This window comes from Vombatus ursinus, unplaced genomic scaffold, assembly GCF_900497805.2.
Source record: "Vombatus ursinus unplaced genomic scaffold, bare-nosed wombat genome assembly UNPS02012179.1, whole genome shotgun sequence".
In the NCBI taxonomy this organism is placed as follows: Eukaryota; Metazoa; Chordata; class Mammalia; order Diprotodontia; family Vombatidae; genus Vombatus; species Vombatus ursinus.
In genome coordinates, this window is record NW_020951957.1 from 4,373,502 (window position 1) to 4,387,129 (window position 13,628).

Consider the following 13,628-nt stretch of genomic DNA (forward strand, 5'->3'; position numbering starts at 1 on the left):
ATCTATCTATCTATCTATCTATCTATCTATCTATCTATCTATCTATCTATCTATCTATCTATCTATCTATATCTATATATACATACATATAATTTTTCCCCTCCAACTACCTTAATACTGACAAAGGTCTCATGAGTTACAAATATCATCTTTCCATGCAGGAATGTAAACAGCTCAACTGCAAAAAGTCTCTTACAATTTTCTCTTTCCTGTTTACCTCTTCATGTTCCACTTGAGTCCTCTATTTGCAAATCAGATTTTCTATTCAGCTCTAGTCTTTTCATCAAGAATGCCTGAAAGTCCTCTATTTCACTGAATGACCATTTTTCCCTGCAGGATTATACTCAGTTTTGCTGAGTAGGTGATTCTTGGTTGTAATCCTATCTCCTTTGCTCTCCAGAATATTATATTCCATGCCTTGCGGTCCCTTAATGTAGAAGCAACTAAATCTTGTGTTATCCTGATTGTGTTTCCACAATACTTGAATTGTTTCTTTCTGGCTACTTGTAATATTTTCTTCTTGACCTGGGAACGCTGGAATTTGACTGCAATATTCCTAGGAGTTTTCCTTTGGGGATCTCTTTCAGGTGGTGATTGGTGGATTCTTTCAATTTCTATTTTGCCCTCTGGTTCTAAAATATCAGGGCAGTTTTCCTGGATAATTTCTTGAAAGATGATGTCTAGGCTCTTTTTTTGATCATGGCTTTCAGATAGTCCAATAATTTTTAAATTCTCTCTCCTGGATCAATTTTCCAGGTCAGTTGTTTTTTCCAATGAGATATTTCACACTGTTTTCTAATTTTTCATTCTTTTGAATTTGTTTTACAGTGTCTTGATTTCTCATAAAGTCACTAGCTCCCAATTGCTCCATTCTAATTTTTAAGGAAGTATTTTCTTCAGTAATCTTTTGGACTTCCTTTTCCAATTGGCCTATTTTGTTTTTTAGAGCATTCTTCTCCTCATTGACTTTTTGGACCTCTTTTGCCATTTGGGTTAGGCTATTTTTTAAGGTGTTATTTTCTTCAGTATTTTTTTGGGTTTCCTTTAGCAAGCTGTTGACTTGTTTTTCATGATTTTCTTGCAAAACTCTCAGTTTTTCCTGTACTTCTCTTATTTGCTTCTCAAAATTTCTTTTGAGCTCTTCCAAGGTCTGGGACTGATTCAAATTCTTCTTGGATGCTTTGGATGTAAGAGCTTTGGCTTCATTGTCTTTTTCTGGTCATATATTTTGATCTTCTTTGTCACCAAAGTGAGATAATATAGTCTGACTCTTTGCGCTGCTTACTCATGATCCTGGCCAATTACTTGAGTTTTAAACTCTTTGTTAAGGTAAAAGTCTACTTCCAATGTGGAGAATGAACTGTCCCAAGTTTTGGGGGTTTGTACAGCTGTTTTCAGAGATACTTCTAGGGACCTGAAAATTTTCAGTTTTTCCAAGGTGCTATGATAAGGGGTGAGGTGATTTCTCTCCACTGCTACAAGAAGCTTCACCACACCAGCACTCCTTCTCACCCCAGGACCACCCCTCAGAACTGTGACTCAGATCCAAGCACTGGTAAACCAAGAGATCCCTGTCTCAACACTGGTGAAGAGATCCCTGCAATCTCCCTCTGATCAGCCAGTCAATTCCCCCTCAGTCTGTGGGACAGAAGCTCAGGAAACAGCCATGGCCCCTGGGGACATCTGAGACATTGTTCCTTCTCTCACCACAGTCACAGACTTTTCCCACTGACCTTCCAAGTTGTCTTTGGCATTTGTGGGTTGAGAAGTCTGGAAACTGCCACAGCTGGCTGTGATTCAGCCTTCTGAGGCCTGCTCCAGGTTTGCTGTGGCCTGCGTGCCCATGCTCACTGCGCTCCTCTCCCAGCCCCGCATGATATGCCTTTCTTCAGGCTGTCTTTGGCTGGAAATTTGTTTCACTCTGTCTTTTTGTGGATTCTGCTGCTTTAGAATTTGTTTAGAGCCATTTTTATAGGTATTTGGAGGGTTTTGGGGGAAGAACTCCAGCAAGTCACTGCTTTCCCTCTGCCATCTTGGCTCTGCCTCCTACAGCAATGTTTTCTTAAATTGAGTATGATAGTCTGATCCCAAAGTATCAACTCATTGGGATTGTAAAATGGATCATATCATACCTTCTCTTAGAAAATCAGTTTTGAAGTTCATTGCCAAAACAACCACACCTACATTTTCCCCAAGCATCATCCACCCCTCCTTATGCTACCCCTTCCCTATACTGTGTAAGTCATCAAATTCCCTCCATTTCAGCCAGGGCTTTACAGTGAGAATTTAACAATTTCCCATGAACCCACAGTATCAGCTGCATAGATTTCATTGAGGAAATTCCTGTTTGTTCTCCCCCACTCTCCCTAGGCATAGCCATCCTTCCCTTTCCCCAATCACTGCCTTGCTGTAGAAACTCAACTCTTAAAAGGGCTGGTTCTATATTCTAGGTCAATAAAAAGTGAATAAAAACTCTGCTACTTTCTCCCTCCCTACTCCCCCCCCCACCAGAATTTTTCATTTTGTGTCGGACAAAATCAATTGTACGGGATAAGCAGAAGTGGATGACTCTTTAGCTGCAATGTAGATCTCATCATGTGACTTCTTCCCAAATCATCCATCTTCAAATCATTCCTACTTCTTCTAAAACTACCACTATTTGTAGTCACCCAAGTTCACAATCTCAAAGTTACAATCTACTCTTTCATTTCTTTTATCCCACATATCCTTTCAGGCATGATCAAAAGAATTTGGAAATGACTGGTCTACAACATTGCGGGAGACAGTTGCTAGGCCACAAATCAGTAATCAATGGAAACTTAGATAGTCATAGTGTCCCATTACCAGGAATTCCAGTATATGATTAATGCCATAGCAGCATGTGTGGCTTAGTCAACAGTTTGATTATAGCACTGGATTTGCACTGGGAATCCTAATATTTGGTAATATACTTCATAGAACTTGTTCTGGTCATTTTATGAGCCTATAAAAGTAGCAGTTACTCAAACTGGAGAAATTTAACTTTGAAATACTTGAGGGTATCTGATAAATTGGCAAAGGATAAAATGTACCCATGAAATGTGTGTAATAAGAAACATTGTCCATGGGCTCAAAGATGTCTAGAGATTCCTGGGCTTTTCAAGGTCTCACTACATGTTCATCTGTGCATTTTCTCTTGTGATTAAATTGCTGATACATCCACCATTGACGAACATTATATTAGACTATAGAAACTGACCTTACTTTTAACATTCATGCAGCAATTTGCCTTAGGTACCATCTTGAGTTAACTAGATTTCCACCACCTTACTATAGTTAAATAGGATGTGTTTATTTTGACCTCTCAAGTGGCCTTTATTTCTGACCGAAGATCCCTAGAATTGCTATTTTTTTCACTCTATTTTCCCCAAGACTTATGCCCTGAGGAGAAAAAGTACATTTGAGAAAAAGACTATTGACTGCAAAAGCTACATTTGAGGTTTCCAGGCATTAGAGAAGAAGTGAATAGCTCCAAAATTAAGAAAAAGAAGCACTGTATTAATCAATCACAGTTTTAATAAAAAGCAGATCCAAATGATGTTATTTAGTTAGCTTTTCTATACTATTTCACATATTCCTTATAAGGGAAACTAGTGAGTTGATAACCTTTACCAAATACCATAGAATGAAATTTGCTCAGATAAATCACTCATATTATGTATAGCAAGACCCCTGGAGAGGATCCAGCACTGCCCCAGCCAATACCAACACTCAAGTACAAATGATGGTCATACAAAAAGGGGGTATGGATGATATAGCCAAAAGAGGTATCATAAGAAGCTGAGTAAGTATGTGGGCTTATTACTTTTCACTTTTTAATTTTTTTCCTTACTTAACAGTATTTATTTTTTTTCCAATTATGTGTAAAGATAATTTTCAACATTCACTTTTATAAGATTTTGAGTTGCAATTTTTTTCTCCTTTCCTTCATCCTCCCCAAGATGGCAAGCAATCTTACATAGTTTATACATGTATAATCATAATACTATATTTCCACAATAGTCATTTTGTGAAAGAAGAATCAGAACAAAAGGAAAAAACAAGAAAGGAAAAAAAGGGAAAATAATATGCTTTGATTTGCATTCAGACTCCATAGTTCTTTCTTTGCATGTGGATAGCATTTTCCATCATGAGTTTTTCAGAATTGCCTCAGATAATTGTATTGTTGAGAAGAACTAAGTCTATAAAAGTTGATCATCACACAGTGTTACTGTTCTCTGTACTATGTTCTCCTGGTTCTGCACACTTTGGAGCACATCAGTTCATATAAGTCTCTCCAGGTCTTTCTAAATTCCCCTGCTCATCATTTCACATCACATCACAATAGTATTCTATTATATTCATATACCACAACTTGTTCACCCATTCTACAATTGATGGGCATCCCCACAATTTCAAAATCATTGTTACCACAAAAATATGCTATAAATATTTCTGTACATGTAAGTCCCGTTCTGATTATTATGATCTCTTTGAGATACAGACTTAGTACTGGTATGTGTTGTTGGATATGATATGCACAAGGGTATGCTCACTTTTATAGCCATTTGGGCATAGTTCCAAATTGCTCTTCAGAATGGTTGGATAAGTTCACAACTCCACCAACAATACATTATGGTTCCAATTTTTCCACATCTTCTCCAATATTTATCATTTTACTTGTCTTCATATTAACCAATCTGATAGGTGTGATGAAGTACCTCAGAGTTGTTTTAATTGACATTTCTCTAATCAATACTGATTTAGAGCATTTTTATGTTAATATAGATAACTTTAATTTTTTCATCTTAAAGCTGCCTATTAATATCCTTTGACTATTTATCAATTAGGGTATGACTTGTATTCTTATAAATTTGACTAAGTTCTTTATAGATTTGAGAAATGAGGCCTTTATCAGAAACATTGGCAGTAAAAATTGTTTCCCAAATTTTTTCTTTCCTCCCAATCTTGGTTGCATTGGCTTTGTTTGTGCAAAAACATTTTTTTAAATTTAATGTACTAAACACTATCCATTTTGCATTTCATAATGCTCTATATCACATTTGGTCAAAAATTCTTCCCTTCATAGATCTGACAGGTGAATTATTCCTTGATTGCCTGGTTTGCTTATAATTTCAGTCATTATATCAAAATAGTGTACCCATCTTGATCTTATCTTGGTATATGGTATACGATATTGGTCTATGACTAGTTTCTGCTACACTGTTTTTTAATTTTCCCAGCAATTTTTGTCAAATAGTGAGTTCTTATCCCAGCAGCTAGTGTCTTTGGGTTTATCAAAAAGTAAATTACTATAGTCATTGACTACTGTGTCTTCTGTACCTAACCTATTCCACTGACCCACAATTCTGTTTCTTAGGCAACAGAAAATATTTTTTGATTGCAGTTTTATAATAAACTTTTAGATCAGGTGCAGCTAGGTGACCTTCCTTTGCACTTTCCCCCATTTATTCCCTTGATTTTCTGGACCTTTTGTTCTTCCAGATAAATTTTGTTATTATTTTTTTTAGCTCTATCAAATACTTTTTGGTAGTTTAATTGGTATGGCACTGAATAAGTAAATTAATTTAGGTAAAATTGTCATTTTTATTATATTAGCTTGACCTATCCATGAGCAATTCATATTTTTCTAATTATTTAGATCTGACTTTATTTGTGTGAAGAGTGTTTTGTAATTGTGTTCATATAGTTCCTGGGTTTGTCTTGGCAGGTAGACTACCAAATATTTTATATTGTGTATGGTTATTTTAAATAGAATTTCTCTTTCTATCTCTTGGTACTAGGCTTTGTCAGCAATATATAGAAATACTAATGATTTCTTTGGGGTTATTTTATATCCTGCAATTATGCTAAAACTTAATTATTTCAAGTAGTTTTTTAGTTGATTCTTCAGAATTCTCTAAATATTCCATCATATCAACTGCAAAGAGAAATAGTTCTATTTTCTCATTGCCAATTCTAATCCTTTCAGTTATTTTTTTCTACTCTTATTGTTTAAGCTAACATTTCTAGTATAATATTGAATAATAGTTATGATAATGGACATCCTTGTTTCATCCCTGATTTTATTGGTAAAGCTCCTAGCTTTCCCCCATTACATATAATACTTGCTGATGATTTCAGATAGATATTATTATCATTTTAAAGAAAACTCCATTCATTCCTATGCTCTGTAGTGTTATAGTAGCAATGTTATATTTTGTCAAAAGTTTCTTTGCATCTACTGAGATAATCATATGATTTCTGTTAGTTTTGTTATTGATATGGTCAATTATGCTCATAGTTTTCATATTGAACCAGTCTTGTATTCCTGGTATAAGTCACAGCTTGTCATAGTGTATTGTCTTCATGATAAATTGTTGTAATATATTTGCTAATTTTTATTTTAAAACTGTCCATCAATATTCACTAGGGAAATAGGTCTATAATTCTCTTTCTCTGTTTTGATTCTTCCTGGTTTAAGTATCTGCACCATATTTATGTTATAAAAAAGTTTATAGGATTCCTTCTTCACCAATTTTTCCAAATGATTTATATAAAATTGGTGTCAATTTTTCTTTAAATGTTTGGTAGAATTCACTTGTAAATCCATCTGGCCCTGGAGATATTTTCTTAAGGATTTTATTGATGGCTTATCCAATTTCTTTTTCTGAAACTGGGTTATTTAAGTATTTATTCCCTCTTCTTTAATCTGGGCAATTTATATTTGTGTACATATTCATTAATTTAACTTAGATTGTTAGATTTATTGGCATACCATTGGGCAAAATAGCTCCTAATTATTGTGTCAATTTCCTCTTTATTGGTGGTGAATTCTCCCTTTTCATTTTTGATACTGGTATCTTGGTTTCCCTCTTAATTTTTTTAATCAAATTTTCCAGAGATTTATCTATTTTATTTTTTAATAAAACCAGCTCTTACATTTATATATAAGCTCAATAGTTTGCTTATTTTGAATTTTATTAACCTCTCCTTTGATTTTCAGAATTTTTAATTTGATATTTAATTGGGGATTTTCAGTTTGTTTTTTCTAGCTTCTTAGTCACATGCCCAGTTCATTGACCTCCTCTCTCTATTTTCTTTATATAAGCATTAAGACATACAAAATTTCCCCCATGAACTGCTTTGACTGCAAGCAATAAGTTTTGGTGTGTTATCTCATTATTATCATTCTCTTTGGTGAAATTATTGATTTTTATATTATTTATTATTTGATGAACTCATTCTTTATTATTAGATTATTTAATTATGATTAGATTATTTAGTTTCCAATTAATTTTTGGTATATGTTTCCATGACCCTTTATTGCATGTATTTTTTATTCCATCATCATCTGAAAAGAATGCATTTAATATTTATGCCTTTCTGTATTTGAATGTGAGTTTTTATGCCTTTATACATAGTCAGTTTTTGTGTGGGTATTACATACCAATGAGAAAAATGTATATTCCTTTCTCTCCCCATTCAATTTTCTCCAGAGGTCTATCATATTTAACTTTCCTAAAATTCTATTCACCTCCTTAAATTCTTTCTTTTTTGTTTTGTGGTTAGATTGATCTAGTTCTGAGAGGGGGGAATTTGAGGTCACTCACTAGCATAATTTTTGTCTATTTCTTCCTGTAACTCACTTAACTTCTCTAAGAATTTATCATTTGCTCCATATATATTTAGTTTTGATATTATTTCATTATCTATGGTATCTTTATACAGGATATAGTTTCCTTCCTTATCTCTTTTAATTAGATCTAGTTTTGCTTTTGCTTTATCTGAGATCAAGATTGCTACCGCTGTCTTTTTTACTTGATCAGTTACTTCATCTGTTTCATCTGAAGCATAGTAGATTCCGCTCCAACCTTTTACCTTTACTCTGTGTGTGTGTTTCTCTGCTTCAAATGTGCTTCTTCTAATCAACATTTTGTAGGATTATGATTTTTAATCTACTCTGCTATTCAGTTCTGTTTTATAGGAAAGTTCATCTCATTCATGTTCACAGTTATGATCACCGTATATTTCCCTCCATTCTATCCCCCTCATTTATACTTTTCTATCTCCTTTCACCCTTTCCTTCATCACCAGTGTTTTGCTTCTGAGCACTACCTCCCTCAATTTTCTCTCATTTCTATCCACCCTCTCCTTTTTCTTTCTAATTTCTCTTCCTACTTCCCTATCAGATATAATTTCTACACCCTTTAACCTTTAGTTAAGATTTATGTTATTCCCTCTTTGAGCCAATTAGATGAGAGTAAGGTTTAAATGATGCTCACCCTCCTCTCTTCTTTCCCTCTTCTGTAATAGATCATTTGTGCCTCTTTACATGATGTAATTTACCCTATTTTACCTCTCCTATCCCCTGCTCCCAGTACAATCCTTTTTTTTACCTCATTTTTTTATATCATCACATCAAAGTCAACTTATATTCACACCCTCTGTCTAAGTATTCCTCTTCTAACTATCCTAATAAAGGTACAGTTCTCAAGAATTGTAAGTATCATCTTCCTGTGTAGGGATATAAACAGTTTAACTTTATTGAATAACATTTCCTTTCTTTTCTGTTTATCTTTTTTATGCATCTCTTGGGTCTTATATTTGAAAAACAAATTTTCTGTTCAGCTCTGGTCTTTTCATCAGGAATGATTTAAAGTCTCCTATTTCATTGAATATCCATCTTTTCCCCTGAAAGATTATGCTCAATTTTGCTGGGTAGTTGTTTCTTGGTTGTAATACAAGCTTCTTTGCCTTCCAGAATATTATATTCCAAGCCATCTGATCCTTTAATGTAGATGCTGATAAGTCCTGTGTAATCCTGACTGTGACTACATTACATCTGAATTATTTCTTTCTGACTACTTGCAGTATTTTCTCCTTGATCTGATAATTCTGAAATTTGGCTATAATATTCCTGAGAGTTTTCATTTTGGGATCTCTTTCAGGAGGTGATTGGTGGGTGCTTTCAATAACTAGTTTACCCTCTGGTTCTTGAATATCATGGTAGTTTCCCTTGATAATTTCTTGAAAGATATTGTCTTATTTTTGATCATAGCTTTTAGGTATTCCAATAATTTATACATTATTTCTTCTGGATCTATTTTATAGGTCACTTCTTTTTCCAATGAAGTGTTTTACATTTTCTTCTACTCTTTCAGTCTTTTGATTTTGTTGGACTAATTCCTGATGTCTCATAGAGTCATTAGCTTACACTTGCCCAATTCTAATTTTTAAGGATTTATTTTCTTCAATTAGCTTTTGTATCGCCTTTTCCATTTGGCAAATTCTACTATATTTTTTATTTGCTGTGGCTAAGAATCTCCTGCTGGCTTGCCCAGATGTCATCTGAACTGGGCTGCAGTTCCCTTTTACCCAAGTAAAACAGACCTTTCCTGAAATCCTTCTAAGTTATCTTAAGGTGGAAAATTGTTTTACTACATTTTTTGTAGATTCTGTTGCTCAAGAGTTCATTTAGAGGCTTGATTTAACATTGTTTCTGAGGGAACCTGGGGAGAAGTCAGAAAACTTCCTGCCTTCTCTCCATCATCTTGGCTCTATCTTGGCTCATTTTTTTAGGCCCTTGTGAAAGCATGGTTAATGCCAACAGAGTTTGTCTTTCTCAGAGTCCAAGCTAATTAAATCATACTAAAGTTGACCTTAGTTAATTAAAACATTATCAGGAGAGATTTGCCTTCAGAAGGAGGTGTCTATTTATGAAATCATGAAATGAAAGAGTGCTAGGTATGTAGACAAATGGAATCTCTATTCCCAGAAATCCTTTCAGTAAATGTTGTAGGTAGCTAGGCAATGCAGTAGATAGAGCAACTGATGTCAGGAAATCTGGAGTTCAAAACTGATCTCAGACCCCCTCTGCCTCAGTTTTCAGATTTATAAAATAAGACTAAAAATGGGGTAAAAAAGGATTGTGCTGGGAAAGGAGATAGGAGAGGCAAAATAGGATCAATTGCATCATATAAAGAAGTACAAAAGATCCATTACAACAGATGGAAAGAAGAGAGGAGGGAGAATCTACTTCACAGGTTTATTGTGAGGATCAAGTGAGATAACAACTTTAAACATTTAGCACGGTGTCTGAAACATAGTAGATATTCTATAAATGTTGTTGTTGTTGTTGTTACTGATAATGATGATGCAAAGTTCCAGAAATATTCCTGATTCTTCATGATACTGATTTCTCAGCATCTTAACTCTGGTTATTGTTGTTGCTTCTTGAATCTTCCTTCTAAAACACTCTGGCTCTTCTTTGTCTGCTTCGTTTTCACTCCCCACTGTTTCATCCACAGACCATGCCTCAGATATTGGCTTGCCTCTAGCATGTTCCATTCGATAGCTTTGCTCCTGATTGCCTGGTGAGACTTGCCATTTGTCTTTTGGATTAAACCCTGGCTAAACTGACAAGAGTTTATTACTCAGTCCTGGACTTTCTTCTCTCCTGCCTGAGGTAGATCTGGCTTGCCAAGACTGCTTGGCCACACATTCCTCCCTCGGTAGGGCTGGAACAACTACTATATAAACAAAACAAAATTCATCTACAAAAAAAGAAACAAAAAAGTAACAAAAACAAAAAATCAAACCAAAGGGAAGACAAGGCCTATATTATTTGAGCTCTGACAGAAGCTATCAAGTTTTCATGTCTTTGGATACAGGCCTGATCACATACTGAGAAGTGGTTAAATGAAATTGAAGAATTTCTTAGCTATAGAAACTGGAGAACATCTACCTGTACAGGAAGATTATAATCTACTTTAGTAGAATCAAGATGACTCCAACAGCTATTCTGTGGTCCCTTTATTCATTCGCTGCTATATATTTCCCAACACACAAGATTTTATTTTCCACTTTTTCACAAATAGTAGCCCATGTCTCCAATGTATTTCTCAAAGTCCAGCTCATGTACCATATGTTATTTACAATACTAGCTTTTACTAGTCTCATCAATGATTACAGTTTTCTGTTTCTTCCAATTATTTGGTATAGTTTTTGATCAATTCTGTATTTACTTATCAGTATATATGCTGTTTTTCTCTTCTCCAGAATGCTAGTGGAGTGTTACCTCCTCAAGGAGCAAGGGTTGTTTTATTTTTGTCTTAGAGCATAGTAAAATGTTTGTGAAATTAGACCCGACATTTTAAAGTAGTGTCACACTTGGCATATAGCACCAACCAAAAGTCAGTTCAAATAATCTTTTGTGTACCACTGTTGGATCCATAAAATGTACTTTTAGATTTATTACCTTAATGATACCTTATAGATTTTCTACTGTGCAGTCCATATACCTATTTTATGGAGCTATATGTCCCAAATTGATATAAATGCTATGGGAAATTCTTGAAAGTGTGGGTCTTTGTGAACAATATCACAGGAAATCAGCAAGGCTCTCTAATTTCTAGAGCTCTCAAAACAATCAGAAGAACTTGAGTTTTGGTGAAACTAGAGTATCAAGAGGAATCTCAGTTATCAATGGCATTGTTGCATTCTGTGAATATCTTGTATGAACGTTGCTCTATGAAATGACTTCAAGGGGACAGAGCCAAGATGGCAGAGGGAAAGCAGTGACTTGCTTGAGCTCTCCCCCAAACCCCTCCAAATACCTATAAAAAATGGCTCTAAACAAATTCTAAAGCAGCAGAACACAAAAAAAAGACAGAGTGAAACAAATTTCCAGCCCAAGAGAGCCTGGATGGTTGATCAGAAAGGTATATTGTGCTGGGTGGATAGAGGAGTACAGTTTGGTGTGGGCACACAGGCCGCAGCGACCCTGGGGAAGGCCTCAGAGGGCTGATTCATGGGCAGCTATGGTGGTTTCCAGACTTCTCAACCCATTAATGCCAAAGAGAACTTGTAAGGTCAGTGGGAAAAGTCTGTGACTGAGGTGAGAGAAAAGCTAGGTCTCAGCCTCAAGTCCTGAGTGCGGCCTGGGGCAGCGGCTGCCTCCTGAGCTTCCAGCCCACAGACTGAGGGGGGATCGAGTGGCTGATCAGAGGGGGATTCCAGAGATCTCTTTGCCAGTGCTGAGGCAGGAATCTCTTGCTTTGCCCGTCCTTGTATCTGGGTCACAGTTCTGAGGGGCAGTCCTGGGGTGAGGAAGAGTGCTGGTGTGGTGAAGCTTCTTGTAGCAGTGGAGAGAAATCACCTCGCCCCTTATCATACCACCTTGGAAGAACTGAAAATTTACAGGTCCCTAGAAGTAGCTTTGAAAACAGCTGTACAAACCCCCAAAGCTTGGGACAGTACATTCTCTATGCTGGAAGCAGACTCTTACCTTAACAAAGAGTTTAAAATTCAAGTAATTGGCAGGGATCATGAGTAAGCAGTGCAAAAAGAGTCAGACTGTATTATCTTACTTTGGCAACAAAGAAGATCAAAACATACAACCAGAAGAAGACAACAAAGTCAAAGCTCCTACATCCAAAGCCTCCAGGAAAAATATGAATCAGTCCCGGGCCTTGGAAGAGCTCAAAAAGGATTTTGAGAAGCAAGTAAGAGTAGAGGAAAAACTAGGAAGAGAAATGAGAGCGATGCAAGAAAATCACGAAGAACTAGTCAACAGCTTGCTAAAGGAGACCCAAAAAATACTGAAGAAAATAACACCTTAAAAAAATGGCCTAACCCAAATGGCAAAAGAGGTCTAAAAAGTCAATGAGGAGAAGAATGCCCTAAAAAGCAAAATTGGTCACATGGAAAAGGAAGTCCAAAAGATTGCTGAAGAAAATACTTCCTTAAAAAGTAGAGTAGAGCAATTGGAAGCTAGTGACTTTATGAGAAATCAAGACACTGTAAAACAAATCCAAAAGAATAAAAAATTAGAAAACAATGTCAAATATCTCATTAGAAAAACAACTGACATGAAAAATCAATCCAGGAGAGGAAATTTAAAAATTATTGGACTATTTGAAAGCCATGATCAAAAAAAGAGACTAGACATCATCTTTCAAGACATGATCCAGGAAAACTGCCCTGATACTTTAGAACCAGAGGGCAAAATAGAAATCGAAAGAATCCACCAATAGCCTCCTGAAAGAGATCCCCAAAGGAAAACTCCAAGGAATATTGTAGCCAAATTCCAGAGTTCCCAGGTCAAGGAAAAATATTTCAAGCAGCCAGAAAGAAACAATTCAAGTATTGTGGAAACACTATCAGGATAACACAAGATTTAGCAGCTTCTACATTAAGGGACTGCAGGGCATGGAATGTAATATTCTGGAGGGAAAAGGAGATAGGATTACAACCAAGAGTCACCTACCCAGCAAAACTGAGTATAATCCTGCAGGGGAAAAATGGTCATTCAGTGAAATAGAAGACTTTCAAGCATTCTTGATGAAAAGACCAGAGCTGAATAGAAAATTTAACTTTCAAATACAAGACTCAAGTGGAATATGAAGAGGTAAACAGGAAAGAGAAATCATAAGAGACTTATTAAGGTTGAACCATTTACATCCTTGCATGGAAAGATAATATTTGTAATTCATGAGACCTTTGTAAGTATTAGGGTAGTTGAAGGGATAAAATTATATGTATGTATATAGATAGATAGATAGATAGATAGATAGATAGATAGATAGATAGATAGATAGATAGATAGA